Below are 22,026 nucleotides of genomic sequence, written 5' to 3'. Positions count from 1 at the left end.
GTGATAGTTTCCAGGGCTTTCAGTACAAAGACAGTAAGGGGGACAGACAACTGGTCAGAAAGAGATATCAGGGGTTTGTCCCTTTGCTGGTACCAGGGGAAGGATTCTGTTGCATTGCCCATATGCATATCTGGGTCACAGTCCTAGGTCTCAGTCTCAGGGTGAGTGGTGACAGTAGCACATTAGAGCTTGTGGCTGCAGTGGATTTGGGACCTTGTTCACAATTCCAGGGTGGAAAAGAATATTTGTAGTAGTTCACAGAGCAGAGCAGAGGCTAGGAGAGTAGTAGACACACATGTCCCTACATCATACCACTTTTGAAGAGCCAAAAACTTAAGGATCCCCAGATTTATCTCTTAAAAGAGTTGCACCAAAAGCCTGATGCTTGGGACTGTGATCCCTCCACTCTGGAAGTCAAGTCGCACTTTAGCATAGAGTTAAAAGTCAAGAAATTGACTAGGAAAATGAGCAACCAGTAGAAAACGATCCTGATTATAGAAAGCTATTATGGTAACAGTGAAGATCAAAACACCAACTCAGAAGGAAACAACAAAGTCAAAACTGCTAAATCCCAAAGCCTAAAAGAAAAATATGAATTGGTCTTGGTCATGGAAGAACTATAAAAGGAATTTTAAAAACCAATAGAGGTAGAGGAAAAGTTGGTAAGAGAAATAAGAATGATGCAAGAAACCATGAAAAAAGAGTCAACAGCTTGGTAAAAGAGGCACACACAAATACTGAAGAAAATAACACCTTAGAAACAGAATAGGCCAAATGGCAAAAGAGGCACAAAAATCTAATGAAGGCAAGAATACCTTGAAAAGAAGAATTGACCAAATGGAAATATATATACAAAAAATCACTGAAGAGAAAAACTCTATAAAAAGCATAATTGGAAAATTTTATAGAAATAAGATTCATTCCTTAATTGATGAATGTTTTCAGACAAAGTAATCAAAGCTACTACAATCATATGAAAAAATGTTCTAAGTCACTACTGACGAAAGAAATGCAAAGTCAAACAACTCTGAGCTACCATCCCACACCTATCATATTGACTAAAATGATAGAAAAGGAAAATGACAAATGTTGATGGGGATGTGGGAAAATTGAGACGCTAATGTACTATTGGTGAAGTGGTATACTAATTCAACCATTCTATAGAGCAGTTTGGAACTATGCCTAAAGGGCTCTAAAACCATGCATGCCATTTGACCAGGCAATACCATTACTAGGTCTGTATCCCAAAGAGATAAAAAACCCTGAAAAGCAAAAGGAGAGAGAGAGAGCAGCTTTTTCAAAGAGTTGGAAATTTAAGGGATGTGCATCAATTGGAAAATGGTTGATCAAATTGTTGTATATGATTGTGATGGAATACTATGGTGCAATAAGAAATGACAATTATATCAGAAAAACATGGACTTATGTGAGCTGATGCAAAGTGAATTGAGCAGAATCAGGAAAACCCCATATACAGTAAGAGCAATACAATATGATGATCAACTATGAATGATTTAACTATTTGCAGCAATACAATGATACAAGACAATTCTGAAGGACTTATGATGAAAAATGATATCCATCTCCAGAGAACTTATTTGAATTTGAATGTAGACTGAATCATATTCTTTACTTTAATTTTCTTGGGGGGTTTTGTCTGTTTTCTTTCATAACATGACTAACATGGAAATATGTTGCACATATATGACCTTATCAAATATCTTGCCCTCTCAATGAGGGGAGGATGGGACGAAGGGAGAGAATTTGGACTCCACATTTTTTAAAATGAATGTTAAAATTGTTTACATGTGATCAAGGAAAATTAAAATATTACATTTTTAAATAAAATGCTCATAAAATTGATGTTGAGAATACTCATATAAAATTGTTGTTATCTCTATTATTCTGAAGTGGGTATTGCTAATCAATTGTCTCAAATCTCTTATTACCTATTTGACATTAGGCAAATGACTTCACCTTTCTAGTTCTCAATTTCCTCATCTGTAAAATGAGAGCATTTGGCTGTATGAGCTCAAAAATCCCTTCTGTTTCTAAATCTTTGATCTTATTATAGTACCTCCATTTCTCACTCTCCCTTGCCACTCACTCATTACCTTCAGTCCTCCCTTGAACTCAATATGTGAGGTCTCTGGAGGACAGCAGTCACTACTACTTATTCAAGATTCTAAGGGTAAATCTGAGAATCTCTGTCTCTAGTGCTATTGCTCATGAACTCCCAGTGATGTGCATCTTATTAACAATAAGAAAGTCAGATTTAAATTAGTTTTTAGAAAAGATAGTAAATTTGTATAGTAAGTAAGGTGCAGAAGATAGAGAGCTGGGCTTGGAGTCAGGAAGATCAGAGTTCAAATCTAATATCAGATATTTACTAGCTGTTTGCCCCAGTTTCCTCATTTATACAATGAGTTGGAGAAGGAAGTGGTAAGCCATTCAAGTATCTTTGCCAAGAAAATTCCAAATAGGGTCACAGAGAGCAGAACATGACTGAAATGACTGATCAACAGTAATAATAGTAAATGCAGTTGGCATAAAATATTTTCCCCCAAATCCAGTGGTGCACTCTGCCAAAAGTACATGTAGAGTCTACGAAAAGAATGGATTTTGACTTAGAATAATGATGGTGAGGTACACATGTAGAAAATACACATGGCCAAAGTGTTAACTTACAACCTCTGTCTACTGGAAATCTTAAGTTTATACTTCTGATTGATTAATAGATTCAATAGAGATCTCTGGGTCTTCTGAAATTTTCTTAATTGGAATGGGCTGAAAATACAAGGGATTTATATGCAACTATATCACTTTTTTTTGGGTGGGGCAATGAGGGTTAAGTGACTTGCCCTAGGTCACAGAGCTAGTAAGTGTCAAGTGTCTGAGGCCAGATTTGAACTCAGGTACTCCTGAATCCAGGGCTGGTGCTTTATCCACTGTACCACCTAGCTGCCCCCTATATCACTTTTATGGGTTTTTTTTTTAAGCTACACCCCTAGTGGTCCCAGGCATGTTGTTGTTTTTTAAATGTTCTCCGGTCGATATCCTAAGCTGTTCTTCAGGCTTTATTTCAACTCAAAGGGTCATTGACAGATAACTTCATTTAGCAGTTTATTGTAAGCTAAGATGCCAGAGATATTTGAGATTAGATTGTAGAGTCCTTATTGATGCAAAGTTATTCTCAGATTGTAGTATAAATTCGGTATCAAGCTGGAAACATTTTTCAAATTGCAAAACTCTTCTTACTGATGGAAAGAATGATGACCAAAGTTGTGTGCCAGTATGTCTATCCTTTCTAAAGCTCAGGCACCTATTCTATCTCTCATAGAGGCAGACACCATCAAGTCATCATTCTCTCCATTACTGAGGTGAACTGCTGCTTATGAAACACCTCAGATTTAAAATCTAGTTTATAATCAGAATGTAGCAACATATTTTTATCACATTGGGCTTGGGAAATAGGTTTAACATTGCTTCCAGGATCATCACCTCTCTGATTTTCAGTTTCTCTCACCCAAATGGCTCCTTCTCTGATGCCAAGAAATATTCTCAGTTTCCCCCATTCATTTTATTTTTAATTTTTTAACATCCATTTAAAATTTTGAGTTCCAAAATATTTCCCCCCTCAAACTTCTCCTTGACCCATTGAGAAGGCACGCAGTAGAATACCCATTTTATATGTGAAGTTATTCAAAACATATTTCTATATTCGCCATGCTGAGAAAAATTAAGAAAAATAAAGGAAGCAAAAAAAAATTAATCTGCATTGAGTTCATCAGATCTCTCTCAGAAAGTGATTAGCCTTTTTCATCATGAATTGTTTAATATTATCATGGACCATTGAACTGATCAGAGTAGTTGTCTTTCACAGTTGATTATCATGACAATATTGCTATTACTGTGTACAATATTCTCCTGTTTCTGCTCACTTCCTCTTTGTATTAGTTCATAATACTTCTCAGGGTGTTTTGTTTTGTTTTGTGTGGGGCAATGAGGGTTAAGTGACTTGCCCCGGATCACACATCTAGTAAATATCAAGGATCTGAGGTCAGATTTGAACTCAGGTCTTCCTGTATCCACAGTCAGTGCTTTATCCACTGTGCCACCAAGTTGCCCCTCTCAAGTTTTTCTGAAACTATCCCTCTCATAATTTCTTTCTTTCTTTCTTTTATTCTGAACTTAAAAAAACAAGCATTTCCATAACATAGTAGAATAGAAAAAAAAGATGATTGTGCATAAAACTGGAATCCATCAAGTACAACTTGTTATTCCTTTTAAATATATAATAAAGTCATCATGTAACTTCTTTTTCTTTTTCTTTTCTTCCCTGTCCCCATCCCTGACCTAGAGATGGCTACCATTAGACAAAATAGACATGCATGCATACATACATGTATACACACATATATATGCATGTGTGTGTGTATAAAATCATTATATAAATGCGTCTATTTATCAGTTCTTTCTCTGGATGCAGATAGCATCTTCCTTCATAGGTCCTTTGCAGTTAATTTCGGGATTTATAATAGACAAAATAACTTGTTCACTCAAAGTTGTTCCTAAAACAATATTGCTGGGTCAAAGAGTATGCAGCTTTTTAGCCCTCTGGGCATAGGTCCAAATTGTTCTCAAGTATGTTTAGACTAGTTCACAACTTCCCCAACAATGCATTAATATATCTATTTTTCACCTCCCTTCCAGCATTTGTTATTTTCTTTTCCTGTCATGTTAGCCAATCTGATAGGTCTGAAGTGCTTCCTCAAAATTGTTTTAATTTGCATTTCTCTAATTGTTAGTGATCAAGAGCATTTTTTTATGATTATTGGTAGCTTTGATTTCTTCTTCTAAAAACTGCCTGTTCATATCCTTTAATCATTTGTCAATTGGGAAATGGCTCTTATTTTTATAAATTTTGTGCAGTTCCCTATGTATTTGATAAATTAATTTTGGTTTGTTTTTCGTTTTTTGGTGAAGCAATTGGGGTTAAGTGACTTGCCCAGGGCCACACAGCTAGTAAGTGTCAAGTGTCTGGGGCCGATTTGAACTCAGGTCCTCCTGACTCCATGGCTGGTGCTCTATCCACTGTACCACCTAGCTGACCCTGTATTTGAGAATGAAACCTTTATCAAAGAAATTTTCGATGAAAAATTTCCCCGTTTCCTGCTTTCTTACTAATTTTGACTGCTTTAACTGAATTTCTTTAAAATGGTATCCTTACATCAGAAGCACAGTGAGTAGCACAGTATAGAAAATTTTAAAGCAAGTTTTGTTTGTATAAAATCCTTCTTAATTTCCTGTAATGGATATTATACAATATACTTCCTGTGATCCTTTCTATGTCTTTTTTAGTCATAATTTTTTTTTCTTATCCATACATACAATTTTCCATGTCCTCCCAATTTGCTTATATGATCTTCCTTTATGTCTAAATCAGGTACCCATTTCAATCATATCTTAGTATATAATGTGAGGTATTGATCTATGCCTTCTAATCTACCAGACTGATTTCCAATCTTCCTAGAAACTTGGGCAAATTGTTAGTTCTTGCCCCTAAATCTTGGATCTTTGGTTTTATCAAACACTAGATTACTGTGGTCATTTATTTCTGTATATTGTGTACTTAATCTATTCTACTCATCAATTACTCCATTTCTCAGCCAGTGCAGATTGTTTTGATGATTACTATTTTATAATATAATTTGAAATTTAGTAGTGCTAGATTATCTTCCTTTATTTTATTTCTCGCTGATTCCTTGATATTTCTTGACCTTTTGTTCTTCCAGATGAATTTTGTTATTTTTCTAGCTCTATAAAATTATACTGTGGTAGTTTGATGGATACGGCACTAAACAAGCAAATTAATTTAAGTAGAATTATAATTTTATTTTTATTGTTTCAGCCTTTCCATGAGCAATTAATATTTATCCAATTGTTGGCTCTATCTTCATTTGTGTGAAAAGTGTTTTGTAATTGTGTTAATATAGCTTCTGGGTATATCTTTGTGGATAGGCTCCCAAATATTTTATTCTACTTGCATTTATTTAAAATAACTTTTTTTCTATGTTCCTGCTGAGTTTTTGCAGTTAGTATATAGAAATGCTAATGATTTATTTGGGTTTATTTTATATCCTGCAACTTTGTTAAAATTAATTGTTTCAACTAGATTTTTATTTGATTCTCCAGGGTTCAACTCTACCATCATATCATCTGCAAAGAGTAATGGTTTTGTTTCCTAGTTGTCTATTTCTATTCCTTTAATTTCTTTTTTTTAAGTGTTATTGCTCTAGCTAGCATTCCTAGTACAATACTGAACAATAATGATTATAAGGGACATTCTTGCTTCACCCCTGATCTTATTTGAAAGGCTTCTATTTTATTCTCATTACAGTTAATGCTTGCTTTTGGTTTTAGAGAAATATTTCTTAATATTTTAAGATAAGCTTCAAAGATTTTTATGCTTTCTAATGTTTTTAATAGGAATATGTGTTGGATTTTATCAAAAGCTTTTTCTACATCTATTGATATAATTGTATGACCTCTGTTGTTTTTGTTAGATATATGGTCAATTATGCTGATAGTTTTCCTAATATTGAACCAGTCCTAAATTCCTGTTATAAATCCCACCTGGTCATAGTGTATGAGCTTTGATGCATATTTCTATAGTCTCCTTGCTAGTATCTTATTTAATTTTTTGCATCAATATTAATTAGGGAAATTGATCTACAGTTTTCTTTCTCTGTTTTTGCTCTCCCTGTTTTAGGTAGCAAAACCTTATTTGTGTTAATAGAAGGAATTTGGTAGGACTTGATCTATGCTTAGTTTTCATATTGTTTATAAAGTATTGCAATTAATTGTTTTTAAATGTTTAGTAGAATTCACATGTAAATTATTCTGTTCCTGGGTTTTTTGTAGGTATATAAGTATATTTGTGTGCAAATATATATTTTATTAAGTATTTCCCAATTACATTTTTGTTTGTTTTGGTTTTTTGGTTTTTTGGCAGGGCAATGAGGGTTAAGTGACTTGCCCAGGGTCACACAGCTAGTAAGTGTTAAGTGTCTGAGGCCGGATTTGAACTCAGGAACTCCTGAATCCAGGGCCGGTGCTTTACCACTGCGCCATCTAGCTGCCCCGCCCAATTACATTTTAAATACATTTTACCTTTCACTTAAAAAAACTTTGACTTCTAAATTCTAGCCCTCCCTCCTGCCCCTCTCTCAGCCCTTGAGAAGTCAAATATTATGATATCAATTATATATGTGAAGAAGTCATGCAGAACATATTTCCATATTAGTCATGTTACTAAAGAAAACACAACAATTACAACAAAAGAAAAATAAAAGAAGTACAAAAAATATGCTTCAATCTGCACTAAAGTTTACAATCTCTTTTTCTGGAGGTAGATAACATTTTTTATTCTGGGTTCTTTGGAATTATCTTGGATCATTGTCTTGATCAGAGTAACTAAGTCATTCACAGTTGATCATCATATGATATTGCTGGTTCTGCTCACTTCACTTTGTATCAGTTCATATCAGAGTTCCCAGTTTGTTGTTTTTTTTTTTTCTGAAATCACTCCCCTCATCAGTTCTTATGGCACAATAGTATTTCATCACAATCATATACCAAAACTTGTTCAGCCATTCTGATTGATGGGCATCCTGGAATATTTTTTCTAAGGGAGTTCATTTATGACTTGTCCAATTTCCTTTTCTAAGATACAGTTATTTAAGTGTGCTATCTCCTCTTCTATTAATCTGAGCAATTTATATTTTTGTAAATTTTCATCGATTTCCCTTAGATTATCAGTTTTATTGGCATTTAATTGGGTACCTCATTCTTTACTTGATCCTAATTACCTCTTAGGCTAGCAAATATTCTTTTCAAAGCCAACCTTATTGATCTTTGCTCCTTACATCTATTTCTTCACCTCATATTCACTTTTCCAGCCCTTGTAGACTGACTGCTAACCCCATTCACTCAAAGAAAACTCTCTCCAATGTTACTAATGATCTCTAATTTTTGCTTACTTCAAAGACCTTTTCTTAATTCTCATTCTGCATGGCTTAACTGCAGCTTTCAACATAGTCCTCAACTTTTAAAAAATTTTACATACTCTCTCATTCCTTGCTTTCTGGGACACTGATCATTCCTTGGTTTTCATCTACCTGTATGACCATTCTTGTTCTCCTTGATGAGATGATCAGTCTCTCATTCACTAAGTGTACATATCTTACAAACTTCTCTTCTTTCTCTACATATTCTTTATGGGTAATTACAGCAGGTAGATTATCTCCACATGGGTGTCCCATTGCCAATTCAAATTAACATCTCCAAAACAAAACTCCTTATATTTCTTCTCCCTTCCTTACCCAAATTCCTTATTTCTATTGAGTTTTTAATCATCCAAGTTTGCAACCTCAGAGTTATCTTTGACTCTCCATTCTTCATTATATCCTCACATACCAATCACTCTCCAAGTCTTGTTGATTTTACCTCCATAACATCTCATTTCCATTTCCTTATTTCCACTCAACATCTGTTCTAGTACACGCCCTCATCAACCTCTCGTTTGGATTACTGCAATTGTCTATCCTATCCTATCCCATCCCATCCTATCCCATCCCATCCCATCCTGTCCATCTGCCACATGACTGCCAAAGTAATTTTCCTGATCTTCCTTCTGACCACATAACTCCTCCACTCAAAAATAGTCATTGTCTCCCCATTGTCTATGGGTTAAAATATAAAATACTTACTCTGACACTTACAACCACTAGCATTCTAGCTCCCACTGATATTGCCAGATCTATTTTGCTCTATTCACCTTCATGTACTATACATTCCAGTCAAATTAGCTTATTATCTGTTCTCTGTATATTATATTCTACCTCATATCTACATGTTTTTGTATAGTTTATTTCCCATATCTCAAATGGTCTTCTTCCTTCTTTTAAAATCCCTAGCTATTTTGGTCAAAATGGGTACATGATTTAGACATAAAAGGTGATGCCATAGGTAAATTATGAGAGCAAGGAATGGTTTACCTCTCAGATTTAAGGAAAGGAGAACAGTTTATGACCAAACAATAGAGAATATAATGAAATGCAAAATGGATGATTTTGATTACATTAAAATAAAAGAGTTTTGTACAAACAGAAGCAATGCATCCAAAATTAGAAGGGAGGCAGAAAGCTAGGAAACAATTTTTATAGCCAGTATTTCTTATAAAGGTCTCATTTCTAAAATATATCGGAAGATGAATCAAATTTATAAGAATTCAAGTCATTTCCCAATTGAGAAATGGTTAAAGGATATGAACAGGAAGTTTTCTCATGAAGAAATCAAAGCTATCTATTGCCATATGAAAAAATGCTCTAAATTACTTTTGATTAGAGAAATGAAAATTAAAACAACGCTGAGGTACCACCTCCCACCTATCAGATTGGCTAATATGACAAAAAGGAAAATAATAAATGTTTGGGAAGCTGTGGAAAAATTAGAACACTAATGCATTGGTGGTGGATCCAACCATTCTGCAGAACAGTTTAAAACTATGCCCAAAGGGCTATAAAGCTTTGCATACCCTTTGACCCAGCAATACCACAATTAGGTCTTTTTCCCAAAGAGATGATAAAAAAGGGAAAAGGACCCACATGTATAAAAATATTTATAGCTGATCTTTTTATGGGGGCAAGGAATTGGAATTTGAGGGGAAGCCCATCAATTGGGGGAATGGTTGAACAAGTTGTGGTATATGAATTGTTGGGAAAATTTCTAATTCCGATGGAAGAACAGAAACAACAAATTCTCCAAGCCATAGAAAATGGGTTTATTGAGAGAAGGCCTCATCTCACAATAAAGCCAGCCTCTGGCAAGGGTGAACCTGCCAAAAGACCTTGAGTTACAAAATCCATGGGTTTATATACCCTTCCAAAAGTTGCACTTATATAACATAGTATTAATCTTAATTAAGTTGCACTTATATATAACGTAGTATTGATCTTAATTAGTAATTTCTAAAATTAGAGCATATTCTTAGGAAATATAGAAACTGCCTACATGACCATAATGTCAGCATTTTCCAATAGTCATTAGTCTTATGATGACAACAGGGTGGGTCATAGTCATGCTGCATGACCCCCTTCTATTAGTCAAGCATGCCACTAGTAAACTGCATGACCCTCTTGAGTCAAGTATACCACTGGTGAACTGCATGACCCCCTTGAGTCAAGAATAACACTTGTGGTTTCTAAAATATAGTATTGCTGACTAACTATTGTATCTTGTTATATTACTTAATGCTTGACATTGGAAACTATCATTTAACATTACTAAGAAGTAAGAAGAGAGACAACCTACTAATACAATTAAAATAAGATATCTAAATATAATAAATCGCAGTTTAGTTAATATATTGATTATTATCTTAATTAAATCACTTATAACCATATTAAATCTCTTATAACTAAAGGATAGGGAAAATCTCGCCCACAGAATGCAATGTAATACTATTGTGCTACAGCACAATAATGATGAGCAGGCAAATTTCAGAGAAACCCAGAAGGACTTACATGAACTGATGCTGAGTGAGATGAGCAGAACCAGTAGAACATTGTACACAGTATCAACAACACTGTGTGTTGATCAACTGTGATAGACTTGACTCTTCTCAGCAATACAGTGGTCTGAGATAGTTCCAAAGGAGAGCAATTACTACTCTGTTTACTGCCATCTGCGCAATCACTCAAAATGATATCAAAAAAATTGTAGCATTCTCTACCTCTAGTCAACTAGGCCTCATAATAGTCACTATTGGCCTAAACCAGCCCCACCTAGCATTTCTTCACATCTGTACCACGATGGAAAATGCTCTCCAAATCCAGAAAAAAAAAGAACTACAGAATATAGATGCAAATTGAACCATACTATTTCTATTTTTTTTGCTTTTGTCTTTTGAGGTTTTTCCTTTTTGTTCTGATTCTTCTTTCACAGCATGACCAATGTAGAAATATGTTTAATGTGATTGTACATATATAACCTATATCAGATTGCTTGCTGGCTTGGGGAGTGGGGAGGGAGGGGAGAGAGAAAAATTTGAAAATAGAAATCTTATAAAAACAAATGTTGAAAACTATCTCTACATGTAACTGGAAAATAAAAATAATAAAATACTTTTATGGAAAAAAATAAAATCCCTAGCTTTCTTCAAAGTGTAGATTTATGCTATTTGCTAAAGGAGACAGATCCTGATCCCTTTTCTCCCACAAATTGTCAATGTTTATCATGTTTTGGAATTATTTTGTCCATAATTTGTATTTACTCATCTATAATGCATATTACATATCTCCCCAGTAGAATGTAAGCTCCTTGAGAACAAGCACTGTTTCATTTTTTTCCCTTTGTATTCCCAGAGAATATATAAGACCTCGTAAATAGTTGGCCCTTTGTTGAATTGAAGTGAAAACAGGTTAGCCATGTTATATCAAGAAATTATTGCAATTTCTGTTTCAAGGATGACACCATTTGACCTATACTAAGTTTTAATTAATGTAATAATGAGTTGTGACATAATGGAATGCCATTATATTCTTTAGCTTTATTTTAAATATATTTGTACAAAGAATTTTCATACCTCTTTTTGAAGATTCCAGATGTACTGTAGAAAGATTTGAGTAAGTAAAGTTTGTGACTTTTATGGAAATTAATTAAGTTAAATGAAACATATGTAATTGGGAGAGTTATATGCCAAAATCAACCAGTCTTTTTTTAGAAAATGTTATTATTTATCCTTCATTTTCTTTTTTTAAATTTAATATTTTAATTTTTTTCAGTTACATGTAAAGATATTTTTTGAGTTCCAAATTTTTCTCACACCCTCCCTTTTCTCCCCTCTCCCAAGGCCAGCAAGCAATTTGATATCAGTTATACATTACTATCATGTTAAACATATTTCCACATTAATCAGAACAAAAGAAAAAATGCAAGAAAGAATAAACAAGAACAATAACAAAAAATCAACAACAAAAGTGAAAATAGTGTGCTTCAGTCTGCATTCAGACTCCATAGTTCTTTTTCTGAATGTGGAGAGCATTTTCCACCATAAGTCTTTTGGCACTGTCTTGGATCATTGCATTGTTGAGAAGAGTTAAGTCTTTCACAGCTGATCATCACAAAATGTTATTGATACTGTGTACAATGTTCTCTTGGTTCTGCTCATTTTACTCAGCATCAATTCATGTAAGTCTTCCCAGGATTTTCTGAAATCCCTCTGCTTGTAATTTCTTACAGCACAACAGTATTCCATTACATTCAGATACCACTACTTGTTCAGACATTCCCCAATTGATGGATATCCCCTCAATTTCCAGTTCTTTGCTACCACAAAAAGTGCAGCTATGAGTATTTTTGTACATGTTGGTCCTTTTCCCTTTTTTATGATATCTTTGGGATACAGACTTAGTAGTAGTATTGCTGGCTCAAATGGTATGCATAGTTTTAAAGCCTTTTGGGCATGCAAAACCATCCAGTCTTGATAAAGGGTTGTACAAAGAAATCAATTTATTCTATAGATGAGACAATATTTTTGCTCAGAGCTATGTTATGAAGGGTTTAAAAAACCCAGAAACATTCAAAATACATTTCTGTCATTGTCCAAATGCTTATTGGCTGCAACCTTTTTTACCCATCAAAAGACTGTATCATGTTCTGAACCAATCTGCTTTTCCTCTGAGCATCGCCCTCCCCCAAAGGAAGCATTGGCTAAGGAGTAATCTTGGTTTTCTTAACAAGATACTCTCTCCCCTCTACATTATTCTGCATGTCATGGAAATTATATATGATCCATTGCAGAGAGCATAAAACAACATGTAAGCTTAATATTTGCATACTTTAGCTCGAAATTGCACTTGACTGAACCAAATATCCTGTTGTTATGGAATCTTTTAAAAGTTCATCTCTCCTCTTTATTAAAGAAAATGGAGTACTTACAATCACCATTCTATCAGTTAAACTCTTAGCACTTCTTCCTTTTGATTTCAACAGCTTGCTATCGGAAATGAATCTCTATCTGCATCAATGGAAACTCACTTCTGAAACTGATAACATTAGCCCATTGACTTCAGTGAAATACTATTGAAAATTAATCTTCATTCACTTCAATGGAGATTTATTTCTAATAACATTAGGCCATTGACTTCAATAGCAGGCTATTGAAACCATATCTCTAGATACTCCAATGGAAAATGCATTTCTGGTCACGTTAGTCCACTTTCTTTAGTAGAACATAATCAAGGACTACTCTGGAAGGTGTAGGAAAAAACATTTTCAAATGGAATTCATAAATGCATTTTATCATTTCAATTCTTATCCTCACTAAAGTCAGAAAATGTGGTAAGGTATAATTAGCCATGATGGTAATTAGGAATATTGGCAGCAGAGAAATTTCAAAGTGAAAATATCTTGCCTCAGTCTGCAAAAACAAGCAAAATGAGGTTGGCAAATCCCTGAAATTTGTGCAGTTGATTTAGATGCAATGGGTCCTAGTCTATTTTTATAGCTTGCTTTGTTTGGCTGTGAAAAAGACACAAATCATTTTGAGGGAAAAGGGAGTAATTTCTCACCCTAAATGACCAGGATTCAAATGGAGTTTTGTTAGGCTCCTAGCTATGTACAAAGACACAATAATAATGTGTCTCAGATACATATCTTGCTATGTTGCTCCCAGAAGCATGGACACAAAAAACTTGTCTCCATAAATAAGGTAATTTGGATTCTTCCTTCATGAAATGTTCAGAACTGATGCCTGTGCATGTCTTAGAGTGGTGACAAGTTTCTAATTCAATGTCTTAGATGGGAACTTTTAAAGCTTCACATTATGACAATATTTGTTGGAAGGAAGTTGGCCTTCTGTGATAAACTTTTGATTGTCTATAATTATCAATAAAAAGTTAACCTTTGTTTTTCCTTTTCAGTAAGTCTCTTCAGATTCAGTGTGAGTCCTGAGCAGCTGTCCAGGGTACTTAGATAGCAATATACATTTATAATATCTACTTAAATCTGATCTATATTAAATAATCTTCAATTATGACTATGTGGAAAAAAATAAATGGTTGAAAATGGAACATTCAGTTAAACTGTTTTGCATTATCATGCGTCCTTCTCCCTCCCCCACCCCAATAAAACCCCACAACAAAGGTTGATTGAATTGGGTTCAACAATTTTTGTAATGAGGTCATTCAATTTGTTCCTATATAGACATAGCCTTAATTTAGACAGCTCATTTTTCAAATCTTAATCTTTTTCCTTTAAGTTTATAAATTTTTCCTTTTTGGTTTGCATTTATTATTAGATTGTCACCTATGATTTCAAGAAGGTGAAGTTATTTTCCATAGAGGTTGAATATTTTTTCATTTTAACAAGTCTTAAAAAGTTTTTTTAAGAATGATAAAAATATGCAGAAAATCTCTGACTAAAAATTGATTGTCAAACCACATTAGAAGTACAGCACTCACATCAAAGTATTATAAAGTATTATAACATATCATCTTTTGCTTGCCATATAAAGATGATCTAAAGAGTGGTTGGACCTATATATTCAAAAAACATTTTGATTACAATCATAGACTTTTAGAATTAGAGATTTCAGAGTCTATCAACCCAGTTTCTTTTAGACCATGCTTTTAATATGGTAATGCAAACTCTGCTTAAATACCTCTTTTATGAGGTAGGCCCATTACCTCTCAAGAAGACATCATATACAATGGATTCTAGAGAAGGGGCCTTTTGTTTTTACATAATTTTTACTACTGAATCAGATAAAGTCCAAAGGTTAGTTGACTGGTCCAGGGTCACACATCTAGTAAGAATCTGAGGCTAGATTTGAATGCAGGCCTTCCTGATTCCAGACCCAGTTCTCTATCTACTGTGCCACCTAGCTGCCCATCCTTCATTTTACAAATAAGAGAATGAGACTTGAAAAAGTTATAGCACACTATTTAAGGTTGTTTATTTTGTTAGTAGTGGAACTGCTATTGGAATTTGGTTTTCCTAAATCCCAATCTTCTTTTATATTATGTGTACAAGTGCAAATAAAAGGGTTCAATAAAAGCAGTTATTGGGAGAACTTTGGAAAGATGGAATGCCTTTCTGTTTATTTAGGCTGTGGCTATCTATACAGTGTTCTAACTTTCTGTAGAAGAGTGAAAAGTTCAGGTAAGAATCCACATACATGACTATAAAATGAAAAGTTCAAAGCAAACATCCTATTATGTTGAAGACAAAAACTTACTAAAATGTCATCACCTGTGATAAAATCCAATTATAAGAAAATACTTCACAGACATGAGAATATTCATATGTGCAACCAAATTTCCCCAGCGTCCAAAGCAGCTTAAATGAAAGCTTTCCCCAAACCCAGACAAACTGTGCTAAGACCCATGACCCAGACAAACTGTCAACTCTGGAAATACTTAATTTATCAGCTGATGCTCCTTTGGACACAGAGTTAAAGGACATGCTCCTGGTGCCCTGGATGAAGGGTAAACAAAACTGGGTTTGCGTCTTCACATTAGCATTCATTATTAGTGTGGCCTTTGAAAAGTCATTTTACTTCTCAGACTCCCCATTTCTTCATCGGTAAAGTGGGGACTGTAATGTTTGCACTATATATCTTACAAGGGTATTGTGAGGATCACAGGAGAGGATGCATTCAGCACTTTGAAGTATTATAGAAATGTAAACTGTGAATATACTTATAGCAGTAACTGTTAAATCAGAGTGAAATAAAGGATTTGGTAACCTCTTAATATCAGACTTAAAGGTGGAGTCTTAAAAAAGCCCCCAAAGAGAAATCAATGCTCTGTAAGAACAAGTATAATCATAACTAACATTTAACAAAAGGCAAAAATTCTTTGTATAAAGATAAATCTTTTTGAAATGAAGATTTAGTTATTTCCATTTTATTTTAACCTGCAAAAAACCATAATTTTTAGCTCAAATTATTTTTTAAAATTTAATTTATTTTATTTTTTGCGGGGCAATGGGGGTTAAGTGACTTGCCCAAGGTCACCCAGCTAATAAGTGTCAAGTGTCTGAGGCTGGATTTGAACTCAGGAACTCCTGAATCCAGGGCTGGTGCTCTGTCCACTGCGCCATCTAGCTGCCCCCTTTAGCTAGAATTCTTAACTTTGTGTAGGTTTGAGGCAAAAAATTATAATACATGGGTAAATATTTTAACTAGAAAAAGATAAAGATGGAAGTAAGCATAATTCTGAAAATCCTCTACCCCTTGCCATTAAAAAAAAACAAAACCCTGCTCCTCCTCTAGTGTCCACTGCTGAGTTGAAAAATAGCTAAAGGATTTTCTTCTTTACTACCTAAATCTCTTTCTTTTCCTTGCTATGTATTCATAAAGTCCTATGAGAATTTGTTTAGCATAATACTTGAGATATGTCAGTATCTGATATGTATGTAGTATTAATATAAAAAGATCTCTCAATGTTCTTTACATAAACCCACAGAAATTATACACAGAGACACACATACATGAGTTACTATAAACATATGTATTTTGTCTACAGAATGATTTTTTAAAGATTGTTTTGTCTCATTTAGAGATCTTCCATCTAAAACCTCATGTACTCCTCTTTTGCTTTTCATCTGGCATTTTTTTTGATATTATGCTTTTTTGATATCAAAATATCTTCTCTATGAGGAAGGGGTACATATTGGCAGTAATGACAAATACAACAGTGAGTGTTCAGTATTTTTTTAAAGAAAAGAAGAGAGGGCAGGATATAAAATTGCATAAATTATGCATTTAGCCCCCTTAAATGATTGAATATTCCACTTTATTAATAGGGAGTGGCCTAATTTTTTGTTCATGACTTTTTCCTGACTATGATGCTTTTACAAGTCTCAATTGAATATAAATAACATATTTTCCAATGACACAAATTCCTTTATAAAGGATAAACAAGTTGTTTAATTTTTCTCATTATTGTATTATCAGTATCTTTTAAGACTGCCACAGTTAAGGGATAAAAAGCATTTTACTGTTTCATTACATATCCAATTTCCATTTGATTTCCTCTTTGTTTTGTTTTGTTCTAGCTTATCCTGTTCTACATACAGTATTTTACTTTCCCCTAAATGATATCTGACTAAAGTGAAGCAAAAATTAGACGATACAATGAAGCTTTGTAGCATCCTCTCTAGTACCTGTCACAGGCTCCTTCCCACAGCAGATAATGAAAATTCAAAGTCAAACCATTTAACTTTAAGTAAATGGAAATGAATTTCTAGGGAAGAGAGATTTTTCCTCTATGAGAAAAAGGTGCCAGAGTGCATTGACAACAAGGATGAAGATGTAAATATGTAATTGTGATAAGTGTGTGTATGTCATCAGCATATCCTCAATGTTGTCGCTCTATAAAGGCACCATATGCTCTTGTGTTTATAATTTTTGTCTTTTTATCGTTAAAAAATAGGAATGTATTTAGTTTCATGCTTCAATAGCACTGATCAACTGAGTCAATGAGTACTTTAATCAATATAAAAAAACAACTTTAGGAATTTCTTTTAATACAATCTAGCAACCTGACAAAAATTTTAGCTAAACAACCTGAGAGAAGATACGTCTATGACTAATGAAGAAATTCTAAACTAAAATTTTACTTGAGTTGTCTAATGAACATCAAGATGCTTATAAGTGAGAACTTTGTGCATGACATTGTAAAGAATTAATTGTTATTTGAGGTTTTTATGCTCTGGCAGGCACTGGCCTGGGGCTCTGCAAACCGCACCATACTCCACCCACTGGTTGTAGCCGTTGCCATGGTGCTGGCACCTCACATCATCACCACTCAACGACGCCTACATGGGCCTGGCAAAATTATGATTGGAAGCCTAGTGAGGGCAGTCATGTGACAGGACCAATGGGGTCCATGACATATATACAAAATTAGCCATTTGGCAGTAAAAATTTGACACAGGCTCATTAGGTTCATTACTGAGCAAATCCTCTATGCTTAATCCATAAGGCCATAAGCTTCTTTTTAGAATATGAAGTATCTTTAGGGTTGAAACTATGGTAAGTTTAAATATATACAATATATACATACACACATATATACTTATATACATAATTAATAACATATATAAACATATATATATATACACTTACACACACATATATATTTCAAAGAAACTTTGAAGAATTGTTTCCATTTATATAGCAATTTGAAGTTTACATTATCCTTTCCTCACAATAATCCTGAATGGTAGGCATTGAAAGAAGTACCCCGTTTAATAGATGGGGAAACTGAGATTCAGAAAGGTTGATTGTCTTTTGAATAGTTATATAACTGATAAATGTCAAACTTTGGACTCAAAGACAGAACCTCTGACTCCAAATCTAATGTTCAATTGTGTTCATTATTTTTTTTTTAAATCTGGACCTGTAACTTCATTTGGCATAGGGAACTCCCTACACAGATTCAGATCTTCATCTCATCTCTAATTTATCATCCTAAGGAATTAGCTGAAGGGTTAAGTGACTTTCCCAAAGTCATATAGCTAATATTGTGTCAGAAGCACTTGAACCCAAGTATTTCTGATTTGAAGACAGTACTACTATCCTGCCTCTCATTCATGAATTATTACTCTGATAATCAAAAATATGCTTGGCATAGGTTCATCTAGACTACATTTGCATGTCTCTAACAATATAGCTTCCCTTATTTCTGCTTGGAGAATGTTCATAAACTGACAGTAATTTATGACTTTGCCTTCTCTTTTTGCCAAGACAATTTTTGCTTGCCTAACTTCAAAGGCAGGAGGGAGAAGAAAAGGTATTTTTAAAATAACTATTCATTGGAAGTAGTGGATTGTCCATAACATTCAACAAGATGTGGTTTCAGGCCCTGCCTCTGATGGCTTCCAGCTTTGAAAAGCTGGGCTAATTGATTAAATTCTCACTGCCCCCAGTAATAAGCTACAAGTTGACCTTGGGGAAGTCTCCTAACCTTTCTGGGCCTTCATTGTCATCTGTAAAATGGGTATGTTTAATTAGTTTACCTGAAAGATCCCTTCCAGCAAAAAGATCTTATGTCCTTATATCTACAAATTCTTACTATAGAGTAGCAAAGATATATAATGTCTACCCTTTGTATTTGTAGTATTGTCATTAAAATAGTAAAAGGTAATAATTCATCATATTTTACATTGTGCTGAAGTGATTTACAGTGAGACTCATTTGTTAGAACTTCTGTTTTCTTGGCCAAATGAAGGTTTTTCCTTTTGGCTCACTTGGCACATCATACTGCCTGTGGAACAAGATGATACTGCTTGAAATCTTCCATTTCATTACAGGACCAAAAACACAGATGGGGAGACTAGGCTTCTTGCAGTATGAGGTCACTAACAAGTTAATCCAAACATGGGTTGTCAGGCACATAACCTTTGGATAATCGACTGATGATTCAGACAAATGTTATTTTAAAAAAAACACTGCCCCCAAATGGAATTAATTTTAGACCCCATTTCATGCCCTTTGGTCTACACTCAGTGCTGCCAAGAATTGGCCAAAACCTTCAGAAAAGAGGAATCTTTTCTAAGCCCCTAAGCATTACTGATTTTTCCAGATTCCCTAAGCTACAATGAACCTGGTAGAAGAACTACCATTTAACTTACCAATGATATGACAAGCAGTCAAAGGGTCTTGCCCATACATTAAAAGAGAGACGTTTAGGGAAGGGGACGCTAGGGACCTGAACCTCTCCTATATCATTCCTTAAGCCATGCTCATTTTAATGGGAGTTTGAAAGAGAAGTTATGTCTGCAAGAATACCCTTTCTAAAACAGCTCCTTAGCCTGTATCTAGCCTGAAAGACTCCATATTTTGGTACTTAAACAACTGGCATCCCCAAAGTATAAACAAGGTTGGATAATGAATATCAGTGGGCTAGAAAATTAATCCTCCTTGTGTGGAAGGAGAGAGCCATAATTCACTTAGGCACCTCAGCTCTTAGGTTATAAGATCTTCAGCTAACTCGTGGGATCCATTCCATACCCCACAGATGCTCATTATGGATTCTTTTTATGTGCAACATGTGGGGACTAACCAGTTTCATATCTCCTGGTATTATCTGCCGTCCAAAGCATTTTGTTTGAGAATAAAATGGAAACGCAGCTGCACTCTTGGCGAGAGCCAGCGTGGGGGCTCTCTTCTGCGGCGGGGATTGGGGGGGGGGGGGAGCTCGGGTTAGTGGATGGGGAGATCCTTCTCTAGCCGGTCTGGGGCCTGCAAAGGTTTGGGGAGCTGAGAGACTGACCGGGACTGGCTTGGGCGCAAACGTGTAAAAGAATGCGCCTTTGTGCAGTTCTCATTCTCTTCATAGCCACAGAGGGGAAGAAGGAGATCCTCTATCCCGGGTCCCGGATGAGAGGGGGCTGAAGTCTGGATTCCGAATCTCTTCCAAATGGTCGGACTAGAGTAGGATCCCTCTCGCTCCCAGTCCTTGAGACGTCTTTCTGTCCAATTGGTTCCTTCCTCCCATTGCCTGCTCCTCCTTCCTGCCCCCCACCCCACGCCCTACCCCCATCAGCTCAAAGGGTTAAGCAGGTGCAGTAGAGTTCCAGCCTCTATTGGTATTCCGCGATTGGTTGAGCTGCCGGGGCACTCCGGTCTCGGTCGCCGCGCTCCGCCGAGCCTAAGTTGTGGCTCACGCGTCTGACGCAAATGCCACTTCTCCACATCGCCTCCCCCATGTTCCCCCTTGCCTCCACACCATACCCCTCTCCTCGGGTCCGCTGTAGTTAAAGGAGGGAGAGGATAACAATATCTGAAGCAGAAAAACTGCGGGCGGGGAGCGGCGGGTGTGCAGTGAGGATGCCTCTGGCCGGACGGTTGCTCTCACACTGCACCGCAGTCGACCTTTTAGCCCTGAGAACCAGCCTCCTACCACTAGTCACCTCCCACCCTTCTATTTCGCGCTAGCCCGTTGAACAGACAAACCGCTTGCATGCCGGAAGAAAGACAGAGGAAGTCTGGCGTTTGGGGGTCTGGCTGGGGGGTGGGCAGAGAAGTCAAACGCCTTACCACTCACTTGCAGTGTAAGAGACTCTATCTCTTGGCACTCCCCATACCCCTCCTCTCTCAAGAAGTATCTCGGTCATTCTACAACTGCTACTTTTCCCCCTTAAGCTCTAGCCACCCCACCACCCCCGAACCAGATGTGGACAAGAACCACAGAAAAACCGAGATTTATGCACGTGCTATTGTCCTCTTGTTTCTCGGGTGGTATAAATATGCAGAGTTGACTTAAGTTCTGGCTGTATAGATCCTATTTAATCAGTAGAAATGGATGTATGTTCCCGGGTATAGTTGGAGTGAAGAACAAGGCATCAGGGTACATGGAGCCCCTGATTCCTTTACTTATACACTACGCACCTCACAAGTTTGACTAGCAATAACATTGCTGCACACTAGGAGGGGAGGAGAGCCAGTTCTCATAGTGGGAACAAACTCTACCACTGCACAAAAGCGGCTCCTTTTAAAATTTCCCCGTTTGCAAACCATTAAGTTATTGAGAAGAACTTGGGCTACGCGAACCTTCTCATTTCCACTGCCTCTTCTTGCGGCGGAAGGGGAACGGAGAAGACCCTGGGGGACCGAGGGGGGTGGGCTTTATGCCCAGTTCCTATACACACAGACTGTAGTCCAGGTTGTCTGCTTTAGCGACAACATTTCTAGATTACTGTTATTTCTGTGGAGAGAGGAGGAGGAGGAGGAGAGAGACCTTCCTAAGACTTGCACTTTTGGTAGAAAGCGCGCGTGTGTTTGTGTGTGAGTGAAAAGAGGGGGGCGGGAAAGAAAAGGCAACCTCGTTGCCCATCATTCCCTTGCACCGTCCAAGTCATTGCAAACCCTCTCTGTACATCCTTCCCACCACCACCACCTCCCCCGCGCACCCCCCCCCCGCACCCCCCCCCCCGCTCTCAGCTGGGATCTGG

This window comes from Dromiciops gliroides, chromosome 2 (assembly GCF_019393635.1).
Source record: "Dromiciops gliroides isolate mDroGli1 chromosome 2, mDroGli1.pri, whole genome shotgun sequence".
NCBI classification, from domain to species: domain Eukaryota; kingdom Metazoa; phylum Chordata; class Mammalia; order Microbiotheria; family Microbiotheriidae; genus Dromiciops; species Dromiciops gliroides.
Note: the sequence above shows the minus strand (reverse complement) of the source record.